At 41.9% G+C, this 15,543-nt stretch overlaps 1 protein-coding gene across 5 annotated transcripts in view; it reads left to right on the top strand.

The window, feature by feature from the left end:
* The window catches only part of LOC135210925 (protogenin B-like), a 677,376-nt gene that overhangs the window by 389,988 nt on the left and 271,845 nt on the right, over window positions 1–15,543 (top strand). The window lies entirely within an intron of this gene.

Here is a 15,543-nt window from a genome sequence, read left to right on the forward strand (position 1 = left end):
GACAGTGACGCCAACCCCAGACTTCAAGGCTTCTCATGGGTGGTTTGAAAAAATCCGGAAACGGACTGGCATCCATTTGTTAGCCATGGCTGTATCTAACTCCGTCACTCAGTCTGAAAATACAAGAAATGTAAAAATGATAAATAGCTTAATAGAAACTTAAGGTAATGTACTTGGAGATAAGCGATAGCAGAAAACTTTATATCTCTCCATTTGTTGTGTGGAGGGGGGGGGGGGGGGTCTAATTTTGAAACACTCAGTATTAAAGGTTCAAAAGTTGAAAGGTCATATAAGGGATTTTGACGAAGGAAAAATCTATTTCTGGGGGGAGACCTGTGTCGCCTGGTGAAAAGATCCTTTTAGCCTCTTTTCTGATATAAGTACTTTCTAAATATACCAGAGAAAAAGTTAGCATTGGTATGCAGAGGTTACTACCCTCGTGCGAGCACCCAAAGGGCGTCGTGTATAAAGTTCGGGGCGTGTGAAAACCACTATTCACAGGTCTCCTGCCACTTAGAGTATTCCTTCCCAAAACCCACTTAGAGTATTCCTTCCCAAAACCCCAGTATGGGGTGTGCCGCGACAACGGTCACTCCCACATCGCCTCCGCATTACTACTGCTAATGCTCGATGCGAGCGCCCTCGCTCAATCTTTGCTTTTCTAGATACCTTTCCTGGCTTCGGTAGGTGTAGCGGTGGGAGAAATTGGGTTGGGTTCACCGGGCGACACAGGTCTCTCCCCAGAAATAGATTTTTCCTTCATCAAATCCCCTTTTCTGGGTCGACCTGTGTTCGCCGGTGAAAACATATAAGAGAATGCCTTCCAAGCCAAAAGTTTTTTAAAAAGCGTAAACTTAAGGGGAGAAATTAAATATTTTGTTATGATATATGTTTACTTAATATAAAAACCATATGAACAATAGATAACTTAATATACTAGTACTTAAAGACTAAGACTTAAGTTAAGGCTTATAATTAATTATTCTTAATGGTAAAACAAAGGTAATTATCATATAGGTATCATATATGGAATATTTTGATACAAAGTTTGGGGTATGAATGACCAGATCATAAAGCTCGTCCGGGGTCGGTTATATATGTACATCCTGAGTGATCTGGGGACGCCGGGCTCTCCCCCACCGAAGAGAGAGGCATCGTGGCGAGTATTAATGAGACAGGTAGAAAGGAGGAGGAGGAGAGGAGAGGAGAGGAGAGGAGAGGAGAGGAGAGGAGAGGAGAGGAGAGGAGAGGAGAGGAGAGAAATCAAGGACAGAAGGTTATAGGAAATGTTATTCGGGGGAGACTAGACTCCCTGCAGCTGTAGCTGAATATTTTAGAGCTTGTAAAATTTTTTAGATAGTGGCGTTTGAAAACTGATGAAGATTTCCAACCCGTATATTTTTTAAGATCCTCAAAGTTCATATTTTGAAAATAATTAATTGATGTAGCTACTGCCCGAATGTCATGAGCATGTGGAAATGACTGCCGTTTTGCCTGTTTCATGAAATAAAGTATCTGTTGTCTAATGCCTTTTATAGAGATCGTGCCACCCTGTTCTCTAATAAAGAGAGGACCTGAGGACTTTGTGGAGGTCCTGGCCAAAAAGGACTTAAGAGTTGCAACAGGACACAGAGATGTGTCCTGGAGCAGAGGAACAATTTTCCAAGGAGACCACCTATTTTGGGGGTCCTCATTTTTTGCCAGGAAACTCCGATCCGGGGAGAGTAATACTTCTCCTGATGGGAGGAAATCTATGTTTACTGAGTTATGAGAGAGCGCTGAAAGTTTAGATATTCTGGCGCCTGAGGCCATAGCTGTTAGAAACAAAGTCTTTCTTAAAAGAGTAATATATGTACAAGATTCATTATCCGTGTCTGACGCTAGTTTTAGGACACCATTCAAGAACCAAGTGACCTTTTGTGGACGGACAGTTGGTCTAAGGCGTGCACATGCTTTAGGGATGGAAGAAAAATATGAATCTGCTAAGTTTATCTTGAATCCGACTTGAAATATCTTCTTCAAGGCTGATTTTATTGTCGTAATAGTACTGGCGGCTAGGCCTTTTTCAAATAACGTTCTGAAAAATGAAATGGCCAGATTTGGGGTCATTTTATGGATGTCTGAATGCTTTAAAAATTCAGCCAACTTCTTAACAGCTGAGTCATATTGTCTAAGTGTTGAATTTCTTTTGTCGGATTCTATGAATATGATATTACACGGATCAATACTCGCATCTTCTTGAGCTGCAAACTTCATGAAATCCATAAAGTTAGGGTTTGTAGAATTCTTGAGGAAGCTGACACAGTTTGAGTTTGTACTACTTGTGTCAATTCCAGGTGAGGGATCCGTCAGGGATGGAGCTTCAGCTCTAGAAGGAGCGGAAACCAGTTGCTTTTGGGCCAGCTGGGAGCTACAAGGCCTATTTGTCCTTTGAAGGAGCGTAGCTTGTGCAACACTTTCATCAGAAGATTCACTGGAGGGAACAGGTAAATCTTCTGCCAGAGGTTCCAATCTATTGTTAATGCGTCTGTGGCATAGGCCAGAGGGTCCAGGTTGGGAGCCACATAGCATGGGAGCTTGTGGTTGGACTCTGTTGCAAATAAGTCCACTTGTAGTTTGGGGATTTGATTGGAAATCCACTGGAATGAATTCATGTCTAGGGACCATTCTGACTCTAGTGGCATGGTCCTGGATAGAGCGTCCACTATTACATTCCTGACTCCTGCCAGATGGGTTGCTGACAGGTGTCAGTGCATCTTTGCTGCCAAGGTAAATAATGCTATTAGAACATGATTTAGTTTGCTTGATTTGGAACCTCCTGTTTATGCAATGGACTACAGTGGTACCTCGAGATACGAAATTAATCCGTTCCGAGGCGGCCTTCGTATAATGAGTTTTTCGTATCTTGGAACACATTTTACATGTAAAATGGCTAATCCGTTCCAAGCCCTCCAAAAACACCCTATTAAATTTCATAATAAAGCTAAATTGACCTATAAACAATGAAATACTACAACAATTTGGACCATGCAATACCTAAATTAAGACTAAAAAGCAAAACCTTAAAAAAGTTATAAGTACGCTAAAATAAATAAGTGTATATTAGTGTACAAGAAATATTATTACTGTAACGTAAAATGTGGAAGCTTACCTTTCGAGTGAGGCTATCTCCGAAAGTGGCGGCAGAGGAGGAGGAGGACAAACGGCAGATAACGTACGTACGTACGTACGTACACTTGACTTTACGAAAACACATAAAAAATTTAAGGAAAACTATAAAACTAAAATTTACGAAACACCTTAACAAAACTGTAACACTTAACTTACAAAAATCTAAAAATTACGTAAATTTTTTTTTTCTTTTTTTATTTTTAACTTTTTTTTAACTTTTACGTAGGCTTTTTTTTTTTTTTTTTTTTTTTTTTTTTTTTTTTTTTTTTTTTTTTTTTTTTTTTTTTTTTTTTTTTTTTTTTTTTTTTTTTTACTTCATCACCACTTTCAACGTTCTGTTTTTCATCACTTGGTTCTTCCTTTTTGCTTTCAATTTTCTGTTTTTTATCACTTGGTTCTTCCTTTTTGCTTACTCCTGCTAATGCTGAAGGCCTCTTTAAAAAATAACGATCCAAGGAAGATTGCTTCTGCCTACTTTTCACAATGTTCCTGAAACGACTCAGGCAAACGTCATCGAACTGCGCAAGCATACGACCTGTGTGAGCCTTTTCGGGGTGTCTTTTTTCGATAAACGATTGCACTTTATAAAAAGCGGCTAAGACCTCCTTAATTTCTGCCGTTGTCATAGGCTCCTCCTCTTCATTGCCGCTGCTAGAGAACTCCTCTTCAACGACGTTATGTTGCATGGCCTCCAACTCCTTCAGGTCATCCGTCGTAAGCTCCTCTTGGTGCTCCTCGAGAAGGTCGTTGATGTCGTCCTCGTCAACGACCAGCCCTATGGACTTGCCGAGTGCAACGATCTCGTCAAGATCTGGTTCCAAAACAGTTTCGGGATCGTCAACTGTTTCCGACTCAGCAGCACCAGCTTCGCCCACGTCGAATCCCTCGAAGTCTCGGGCGGATACAGAATCAGGCCAGAGTTTCCTCCACAAGGAATTCAAGGTTCGCCTCGAAACCTCCTGCCAAGCTTGGTCGATGAGTCAGATGCAAATGACGATGTCGAAATGCTCCTTCCAAAATTGACGCAAGGTGAGGTTTGTGGTATCGGTGATGTCGAAACATCTTTTGAAAGGATGTTTCGTATACAGCTTCTTAAAGTTCGCTATCACTTGCTGGTCCATGGGCTGGAGGAGAGGGGTGGTGTTGGGTGGAAGAAAATGAATCTTAACGAAGGAATACTCCGCTAGGATATCTTCCTCGAGGCCAGGAAGGTGGGAAGGGGCATTGTCCAACACCAGCAGACATTTCAGGGGGAGGCGCTTCTCTTGCAAAAAACTCTTCACAGTCAGGCCGAAACACAGATTTACCCACTCGGTGAACAAAAGCCTAGTTACCCAGGCTTTTGCATTAGCCCTCCACATCACTGGAAGCTTCTCCTTCAACACTTTGTGGGCCTTGAAGGCTCGAGGAGTCTCGGAGTGATACACCAGTAGGGGCTTCACCTTGCAATCCCCACTGGCGTTCGAACAAAGTGCGAGCGTAAGCCTGTCTTTCATAGGCTTATGCCCGGGTAGCTTCTTCTCTTCCTCCGCGATGTATGTCCGACGAGGCATTTTTTTCCAAAAAAGGCCAGTCTCCTCACAGTTGAAGACTCGCTGAGAACTGTAGCCTTCCTTGGTCATCATCTCGTAGAATGTCTTTTTAAAGGCTTCGGCCGCTTTCATGTCCGAGCTGGCAGCCTCCCCATGACGCACCACTGAATGGATGCCAGTCCGTTTACGGAATTTCTCGAACCAGCCATGCGACGTCTTGAACTCTGGGGTTGGCGTTGAAGTCCCTTCCCCTCTGTCGTCTTCCGCCTGCGCAATCAAATCGCTGAAAATAGCACTGGCCTTGTGAGCGATTGCCGTCTCCGTTACTGTATCGCCAGCGATTTCTTTGTCTTTTATCCAGACGAGGAGCAGCCGTTCCATCTCGTCGTGCACATGGCTCCTCTTGCTGGACAAAATAGTGATGCCCTTCAACGGTGTAGTTGCTTTGATGGCATCCTTCTGTTTAAGGATGGTGCCTATTGTCGACGGATTACGGCCGTATTCCTTTGCGATCACACTCAATCGCATACCAGCTTCGTTCTTCTTTATGATCTCCATCTTTGTCTCCAAAGAGAGCATGCGCTTCTTTCCGTGAATTTCAACTTTCTTGGGACCCATGACTACGTTAATTTACGTAAAGTTACACAATACAGTCTTCGCACAACACGATAATATGTACTGCAACGAAATCACTAACGAATTGACGTTACTAAACGAAATCGTTGGAGCGAACGAATGGCGATTGCGTACGGTAAAGTTTTGGGTGCGGAGTGGCCGAGCTAAGGCACGCCAACACGTACGTATAGAAGATGCATGTTGGGAGGGATGCTGTCCAATTAGAGAGAAGGATCTCATGGCTTGGCTAGCATCAGGAACCAATGGGAGAGCAGGAGGATGGTGGCGAGTCTACTATAACTAAGATGGCGGCGTGTGGCGCGAGTTTCAAAATTGTTATGGGGCGAATCTCGGACTTTCAGAAGCCTTTCGTATCTTGAAAACTTTTCATATGTAGAGCAGTAAAATTTTTCGTCTTTGCTTTTGTAACTTGGATTTTTCATAAGTTGAGCCTTTCGTATCTTGAGGTACTACTGTACCACTAAGCTGTCCGAGACTATCGTCACATGGTTGTTCTTGGGTGGAGATAACTTTTTTAGTGTCAGAAAAACTGCCATGGCTTCCAATACGTTTATGTGGAACTGGCTGAGCATGCTTGACCATTTCCCTTGAATTTTCCGATGCTGAGAGTATCCCCCCCAACCACTCAGTGATGCGTCTGTATGAATCGTCACCGACGGAGGAGGGAAGTGCATTGGCACTGACCTGGATAAATTTTTGAGTTTCGACCATGGGTGAAGTCTCTTTGTCAACACGGATGGAATTACTGAGACTTTGTCTCTGAGACGATTATTGGCTCTCTTCTTCCAAACACGATTGATGTCTTTCAATCTGGCTTTTAGTATATGACGTCTGTTACTGACGCAAATTGCAGTGAACCGAGTATCCTCTCTTGGGTACGTCGAGAGGCCTTCTTGTTCCTGATGAATCGTTTCGTAGCCACTGCTATCTCCTTGGCCTTCTTGGGTGGAAGGGATAGCTTGTGTTCCTTCAGGTCCCATTGTATTCCTAGCCATTGGAATTGGGAAGTTGGCTCCAGCTGCGACTTCTCTTTGTTTATTTGAAATCCTAGAAGCTCTAGGAATTCTATGACTTTAGCTGTTGCTCTGCGGCATTCCTCGACTGTGGTCGCCCAAATGAGCCAGTCGTCTAGGTAGGCTACCAGCATAATTCCACGGGTCCTGAGTTCTTGCACTACTGTCTCTCCTAGTTTGGTGAATATTCTGGGCGCTATGTTGAGCCCGAATGGCATGACTTTGATAGTATACGCCTTGTTGCCTAGACGGAAGCCTAGGTATGGAGAGAAGTTCCTTGCTATCGGAACATGATAGTAAGCGTCTGTAAGATCTATAGAGGTGGTGACGGCCCCACAGGGAAGTAAGGTCCACACCTGCGAGACTGTCAGCATGCGGAACTTGTTGCAAAGAATGTAAGAATTGAGTTTGGACAAGTCCAGGATGACTCTTCTTTTGGGTGAATTCTTCTTTGCGACAGTAAACAGATGACCCTGAAATTTCAAGCTCTTTACTCTTTTTATTGCTTTCTTTTGCAAGAGATCTTTGGTGTATTCTTCCAGGTCTGCTGTTGGGGTCTGGAAGAAGTTCACTGGTGGTGGTGGGAATCCTCTCTTCCACTTCCACCCCAGGCCCTTGGAGATTATGCTGTAAGCCCAAGAGCTGAAAGTCCATTGATCTCTGAACCAGTATAGCCTCCCTCCTACCTGATAGGTCTCACTGGTTTGCTGCGGGCTTATAGCCCCTGCCTCCACGGAACCCCCTGCCTCTACATCCATACGCAGCCGGAAGTGGCCTCTAGCTCTACTACTACCGGCTTGCCGATTGTAGCCGCAAAAAGAACCACTGGCTTCATAGACGGGGTTGAAGGCGGGGGAGGCCATTAAGGCTGCAGCGGCTGCAGGCTGCTGACCTTGTGGGGCCTGGAGAAACACAAACTGCTGCTGAGGTTGGGATTTTGATGTCGAAGGCTTTGACATCTGGGCCAGGGGTATTGACTGTGCCATTTGCTGAGGACGAGCCGCCTTATATGGCGCGAAGTATCTTTGTTTCTTCCGGAATCTAGGTTGCCGTTGCCTCAAACTTACGTTTGGCGGGCAGACCCCACCAAACACGGAGGCTCTGATTAGCCCTGGAGGCTTCTTTTAGAAAATTATCGACCTCTTCTTGAGGGAAGAGGTTCTCACCCCAGATTGAAGTTTTAATTAGCCTATTAGGCTCATGCCTAATAGTAGCTTCCGCCAAAACATACTTCCTACAAGCTCTTCTTGCTACCCCAAATTCATATAAGACTTCATGGCCTACCGGATCATTAAAGGAGGCGGAGCACCCTGGAGACAAGCAACGCACCTTCTGTAAAAGGAAATCATTGATGAGCAACAATTCCCCAAGGAGAATTGTAACTTAAAGCTATAAGTATATAATACTTATAAAGATATGCAAATCTATAATAGCATGCATCATTCTTAGAATAGGTTCACTGTGATTGCATTATAAATCGTTACTAGCCGGGGCTAGGGTGCGTTCATAAGTTACAGACTGGTGCCCTAAACACCAACTAATATACACTTGCTATGAAGAGGGCAAGCTCAACTCTACAACTCTGGCAGGTGCCGGAGGTGTACATGTCGGTGTAGGCGACCACCAGACGTGAGCATGGACCTCGGTAAGGTATAGACTTATTGGGCAGTCCTGCAGTGGATGTGGACATCCTCCGTCGGTACCTCAAGGGTCCGGGGTTAATAACTTGTACCATTTACCTAACGAAGGCTATTTATACATTGCCTAACCGTTAGTTATAAAAAAGGCCTCCCGAGAAAGAGGGGGGTCTGGGTGGAGGGGGGTTAGGTAGTTGGTAGTGGTCAGTTAGAGACTGACTACCTACCCGATCATAAGTGGCCAGCCAACTGGTCATATATGTAACTTACCCCGTAGGGGTATTAGTTAACAGGAAACCCAGGTTTATCGTGATTGGCCTTGGGACTGATAAGGATGATCACTCAGCAGCCAATGTGTAGGCTACTACTCATAAGTGGTAATGCGACATGGCCTATGGCCTGCCGAGGTACACACATTGGTTAGGGTGGTCACTTATCAGAGATATAGCCCAGCTTACACCATGGGTCACTGTGGTAAATTTCCGACTAGAAGTGGGCTCAAATGGGAGGAATAGCCTAAGTAAAGGGGCTAGCCAGCAATAACCAGACCTTGTATGGTACAAGAATTTAGCTCACATAACGAATCAACGAATAGATATAATAATAAGGCAGGTTGAGAGAGTTGTAAAATAGTCAACCGATTAATTGGGTTGTTTTGACCGTGGCCATCAGGACAGAGCTTCGCTCAATCTAGGCTATGCATACTCCTATATAACTACTTGCTAAGCTCGATTTGAGGTAAAAGAATAATCATATTCTCCTTTAAATCGGATTTAATTGAATCACATTGATAAAGAGCTTTATTAATTAGAAATTAGATAGGATAGCGACTACCCACTGTCAGATTATAATAGCAACTCCTCAGTACCTACAGTGAAACTTACTAGTACATATAACTTAATCTAATAACAAAGATTAACACATGTTCAATATATTTGCTAGAGAGAAGCTCGAGGGAGAGAGGGAGAAAAAGCCAAACAGACATGAGAGAGAAAGAGAGAGAGAGAGGGAAGAGGTACCAGTATTCTCTCTCTCCCTCACAAGCACCATAGGCTACGCTGTAATTATGAAATTATCTGTTAAAGGAAGCCTTATATCTCTCTCCCTCTCTCCTACAGCAATACTGTTTGTTTTAAATGATACTGTCATTATAGGAACATGCCAGAGTTATGCATACGCCCGCAAGTGGGGAAAAAAGTTGAATGACTAACCCCTAAATAACATCTGAATTCAAAAATATAGAACTGGTAATTATAACGCTCCCGCCACAACGCGGGCGCGAACGATATCCTATGACATGTCTACAGTATATATTTTGCTTAAGAAACATGTGAAAAAGGGTACATATAGTGAGATAGCCATAGCTAAGATATTAACTCGTAAAAACTAGTACCCTAAATCCCACGCGTTCCCGCTCTTAGCATTCAAGATGGCAGTGACGCCGTGTTCCCGCAATACCATAAACGGGCTCACGGGTCTATAAAGAGACTGTCACTTTCATATTGAAAACAGAAATTGGGGTACTGAACTTAGGTGTCGGAGACATCTGAGTGGAAGCCATCGTAAATAAAGCACACAATTAGATGAAAATAAGCCACAAAGCGAGAGCGCATTCTCCACTAAAGAGTTTCTAGAAAAGATTGAGTGAGGGCGCTCGCATCGGGCGTTAGCAGTAGTAATGCAGAGGCGATGTGGGAGCGACCGTTGTCGCGGCACACCCCATACTGGGGTTTTGGGAAGGAATACTCTAAGTGGCAGGAGACCTGTGAATAGTGGTTTTCACACGCCCCGAACTTTATCCACAACGCCCTTTGGGTGCTCGCGCGAGGGTAGTAACCTCTGCATACCAATGCTAACTTATTCTCTGGTATATTTAGAAAGTATTTATATCAGAAAAGAGGCTAGAAGGGTCTTTTCACCGGCGAACACAGGTCGACCCAGAAAATGGGGTTATATAAATAATTTCAAAGGCATAAATTTGACTGAAAAATAACATAAAGTATAACTATAAGTTTTAATTTATATACAGGCAGTCCCCGGGTTACGACGGTGTCGGATTACGACGTTCCGAGGTTACGACGCTTGTCAATAGACGTTATTTCCAGGGTTACGACGCCTACAACGCTCATCCGGGAGATGAAATATGACACCAAATATGCAAAATAATCAATATTTGAAGGTTTTTTTGATGAAAAATGAGATAAGAATGCAGTTTACACAGTTTTCAATGCACCCAAAGCATTAAAAGTAAGGTTTTCTTAGCATTGTTGACGATGTTCCGGCTTACGACGATTTTCGGCTTACGACGCGTCTCAAGAACGGAACCCCCGTCGTAACCCAGGGACTGCCTGTATTGGCTAGAAACACTTAAGAGGCTCATTTATTTAGATTATGAACGTTCCTGGTAATGGAGGGGTTAATCCTTTTCCTCATTACAATACATAAATTGGTTCTATTAAGTAATTCTATGAAAAATGAGATACCGGTACATGAATAAAAGTAAAATTATGAAAGGACCAGAGTTTGTTTCTCAGTATAGATCAACAAAACATTTAAAAATTATGAAAGGACCAGAGTTTGATTCTCAGTATAGATCAACAAAACATTTAACTCAAGGAAAAGCACAAGTCCCTTTGCAAGTTCAAACTGGACTTGGACCATCTGAACTAAGTTAAATTTATAATTTTATTAAAGATAATATTCAATATGATTATCCTAGAAATGAAAAGTGGTACAGAAAATTAATATTACGCCAGCTAAGCCGGATTTTAAATTCCTGTACTAATGACAAAAGTATCGACTGGTATCAGCCAGAAATTCACTGATACCGATACCACAAAAACTAGCCAATATCACCAATACCGATACTTGGGCATATCCCTAGTTGACAGACAGCTGTTGGAAAGGCATCTCTGTGAAGGTGTGTCAGTTGTTCTCCGATTTTGAAGATTCCATTCCTATGAGGTTTCAAAGGCACTTCCCAGATGAGTCTTGCCCTCTAAAGAGACATACAGACAACATTGACCACTCTTCTCTGCTGCCCCGTAACTGGACAGCCTGGAATATTTTCCTCCCAGGTGTTCTGCTATTGAGTGGCAGTGTTTGGCTCCCAAATGCCCAAGTACCAAGAGGTGCCCATCATCTTCTTCCAGGTTCCCATCGTCTCACGAATGCCTGACATCTTCTCCCCAGTGCTCAGCACCTGTTCCAGTTTCCTAACACCTGGTGCTCATCTTAACCTGTAGCGGAATGGCAGTATAGCCAGGGGTCGCCTCCTACTTAGTGGGAACTTTGCAGCGAAGGAAGTACTCTGATGGCTAGCAAAGCATGATAGGTGTCTACCGATGCCCTGGCCACAGCTCCAAAATAAAACAACTATATAAAAATGTTGCCTATGGTGGTTGCTTCAGGTGCATTGCACCCCCTGGCTGTGCAAGACTTGACACCTTATTACAAGGTGAAAGAGATAGTAGGAAAAAATCCTATGCTTCCTTCCTCTATATCATACCAGTCACTAGGTATGGTCTGAAACACACTTTTAGCTCGTTGAAATTGATGAGAAACAAAAAAAGATTTCATTCCCAGTAGTTTGAAGGCAGAATGGATGTACTAGGTATAAGATATGTAAGCTAAAGGGGAAGAGGTTACACTTGACTTCTTTAGTTTTACTTATATGAAGACAAACTGCTCTCTTAATTCTGTGTGCCTCAAGGTAAAAGTCCATAAGTGTAATATATTCTTGTCTGTGCATGAAAACAGATCTTGCCATACCGCTGTATGCAAAGGGTGGTCCTCTGAAAACTCCAAATTGATAGGGACCTCCCTATTCTCCCACAGAGTTGAAGAATATTTGATGTTTTGGAGAAAGATCTGGTGTCAGTCTGTAGATGGAGCCAGAAGCGCTGTACACCAGTTGAGCTATGAGCTCAGGACTGGTGGGCACTTGTGGGAGCTAGCGGGAGGTCAGTGCGAGGGATGGCGCCAGGCTGTAACTGGAACCAAATGAAGGGATGTGAGGTGAGCTGAACACCATAGGGCTCAAGGCTTGTGGCTCTATAGCTGGTGGCAGACAGTAAATTACGCCAGATTGTAGCTAGCACGTGGTGAACTGGGTGTCAGACAAGCTAGAAGTTGTAGAAGCTGAAAAGCCCTAACTCTGGGAACCAGATTTTTAACTGGTTCCAGGCAAGTTGGATGCCAGGAAAGTTAGGAGTTCTGGTTTCACTGCTTAGGAAAGTGAAACACAGAGGATGATTATACTTCCTGTAGGACGATGCAGAATGGAAATAAGGGACATATTGTCCCTGAAAGCTAAAGAAGAGGGATGTTTTTATTATGTCCTAGCTTAACCCAGAGGATACTCATGAGGGTGTCTTCCAAGTAAGGGAATCAAGAAGAGAAAAACAGGGGAACAAGCAAGGAACACTTGCATTCACCCAGGTTCCAGGAGACCTGACCCCTTCCTCTCTTGGACGCTGGCTCCTACTGCTGCAAAGGGAAAACACCTTCACTTTTAGGAGGAGGTTTGGATGTAGACTTCTTGAAAGCCTTGGATGGGAATCGAACATTCGCTCTCTCTAGATTTTGACCTTTAATATCCCCTCAAAAGGGAAACTGTTGTACAGGGGAAGAAGCTTTAGCACTCCAGAGTCGAAAGTTCAGTAGAATGTTTCGAAGATTGCGCTAAAGAGTCCTGAGTTGACTTCCTTTGCACATCAGAAATGTTACTACTTACCACTGCTAGTGGAAAAAGGAAAATCATGCACTGATGGGGGAAGCTACACCTTTAAAGGTAAAGGAACAAAGTTTACCTTTCCTAAATATCCCCATAGTAAAGGTGGATGCCAACTCCAGGGAGCCAGCTACCCTAACTGCTTTGTCAATACATGAAAGAATAGCAAAGAAATCCATAAAAAGATCAGCAGGCATAGACAAATCTTCTTTGCCAGAGCAACTACTGCTTAGTCCAAATAGCTGATCACTTCAAACACCTTGAAGAGATTTCTTAGAAAGTGATGATGAAAAAACGTAACTTCAGCAGTCGAGAAAATAGTCCTGTGTGGAGGCATAAGAACTGATAAGTATCCTTGGAAGGAGGCATATGCGGCTAGAGAGGGGGCTTCTACAGAGGCATAATATGAGAGTCTTCTCAATAAGCAGGGAGGAAAACAGTAGGTAGCCTTCCCTTGCTCTCTTATGTCCACTGACCAGCGGTCTCTTTCACTCAGGTTCTAACTTGCTGAAGTAGAAAGCACCATATTGGGTAGTTAACTGTGTCCGAGGATAAACTACTTGTTTGGAAGGCTGTGGGAAGTTCTTCAAAAAGAAACTTAAGAAGTGAAGCATAAACTCTCTTCTTCTGCTGAAACAAACTGGCAACAAGGAGGCCTCTACTGCATTAGAAACAGGTGAAGGTTTTGAGAAAAAACTAAAAAGACTTCCAAACACAGATGGATGGGAGCCCAAGCTGGGTCCAGTACTGTTGAAGTAGCACTTGAAAAAGTAGATGACACTAGCATGTAAATGACGACATTGATGAATTACTTTTAAGGAAATTGTTCAACGATGTCTAGTTAATTGCTTACTCTCTGTAATCATCATCAATGTAAACAAATTTTTGGCCTAAGTGAATGGCATAAGATACCAGAATTACTTATTTTTTTAACAAAACTAAGTAGGTGGCTCACAAGAAGCCTATGAATGACAAATTACTTTTAAGGAAATTTTTAACAACATCTAGTGAGTATATGAACAACATTGTTCAACGATATCTAGTGAATATATAAATAACATTGATGTAAAATCTTGGCTAACACAAGATTCAAGATTTACCTCCAAGACAAAACAAAATTGGCAGCTTGCAAGAAGCCTACACAAAAAAAAAATTGCAAAAGCTGTCTCGTTTTTAGTCCAAAAGAATGACGAAACATTCAAATATATATTACTTTGAACCAATAAACAGTTTTGCGAGTACAGTGGTACCTCGATATACGAAAGGCTCAACTTACGAAAAACTCGAGATACGAAAGCAAATACAAAGATTTTTTTTGGCTCTACATACGAAAATAGTTCAAGTTACAAAAGGTTGTTGCTGTAAAGTCCCGAGATTCGCCCGGACCACCGAGAACAATTTTAAAATTGAAAAACTTATTCATGCAATACATTTAATAAAAAAAAACATTAGAATAGAAATGAATGGTTATTATACTATTTGGTAGTTTCAGTAGTTGAAGAGAGATAATGAAAATTTATGGCTTACTGTGTGCTAGGAATAAATGATTGCTTGGCGATCGTTTGGTACTCTTAAGTGTTGGATGTAAACAGAAGTTTGGAAGCTTTTTTTTTTTTTTTATTGTTTATTATAGTTAATGGTTACTTAATAATTATTTGAAATGAGTAGTACATGCAATACATTTAATAAAAAAAATTGTGAATTAAATATCATAAAATATAAAATAAATCAGACTGCTATCATCGAAGCCAACAAATATGTATTTTCTAGAATTCTTCTGTTTTGATATTACGTATATGTTTCATTATAGCTGTCAGTAACTTGGTATCTCCATTAGGTAAAGATAGAATAAAGAATAGAAATGAATGGTTATTATACTGTTTGGTAGTTTCATTAGTTGAAGAGAGATACTAATGAAAATTTATAGCTTACTGTGTCCTAGGAAAAGTGATTGCTTGGTGTTCGTTCGGTACTCGTAAGAGCTGAATGTAAACAAACGATTGGAAGTTTTTTTTTTTTTTTTGTATTATAGTTAATGATTAATTAATAATTATTTGAAATGAGTACATACTGATTATTTATACATTTTATTGGCATATTCTAAGCTTTTAGCTTCTTAGGTTTAGATGTCAGAATCATAGACTAGGCTACAGTAGCAACCGCTAACATAGGCTAGGCTTATTGCTAAGGGACATATGCTAAAGTCCTAATATATGCAGTAAAAATGGGGTTGAACATTACATGCAGTTGAATATTACTCAAGTATGTACAGTATTTTGCCTTTTTGGAGTCATAGTTCTTCCGTCGGATCAGCGTCATAACCCTAGAACATGTGTTGTAGCCCTGGAAATATAATTTACTGGGGTGTTTTTATAGGGCTTGGAACGGATTAGGCATTTTACATGTAAACTAATTACTGTATTTTCATATAATTCTTGGGATTGCATTTTTGGTTTTAAAACTATTAAATTACTTGGGTATAAGCATTGTTTTATAAAACTTAAAATACACAAGTACAAATGTATTTAGAGTGGTTTTTAGGTGTTTGAACCATCAAAATAGTCAGTTGTAAGAGTTTTTTGAGGGGCTTCAAATATTCATGGATTTTAGGCAATTAGGGGGTTGCCTTTCACTTATTGTCCTGCCCCCTTGGTCTCCTCCCACCTAGTTAACCAACATCTTATATTTTACCTTGCTCCCATTTTCAATTCTCATTTAAGAACATTTCCAACAGACGAGTCTTATGAGTCTCTAGATGCTACTTACCCATCTCATTTAACTATTGTATAATAATAAATAATGTAAGAACTATTAGTTGCTGA

The sequence above is a fragment of the Macrobrachium nipponense genome, chromosome 4 (genome assembly GCF_015104395.2).
Source record: "Macrobrachium nipponense isolate FS-2020 chromosome 4, ASM1510439v2, whole genome shotgun sequence".
Lineage (NCBI taxonomy): Eukaryota > Metazoa > Arthropoda > Malacostraca > Decapoda > Palaemonidae > Macrobrachium > Macrobrachium nipponense.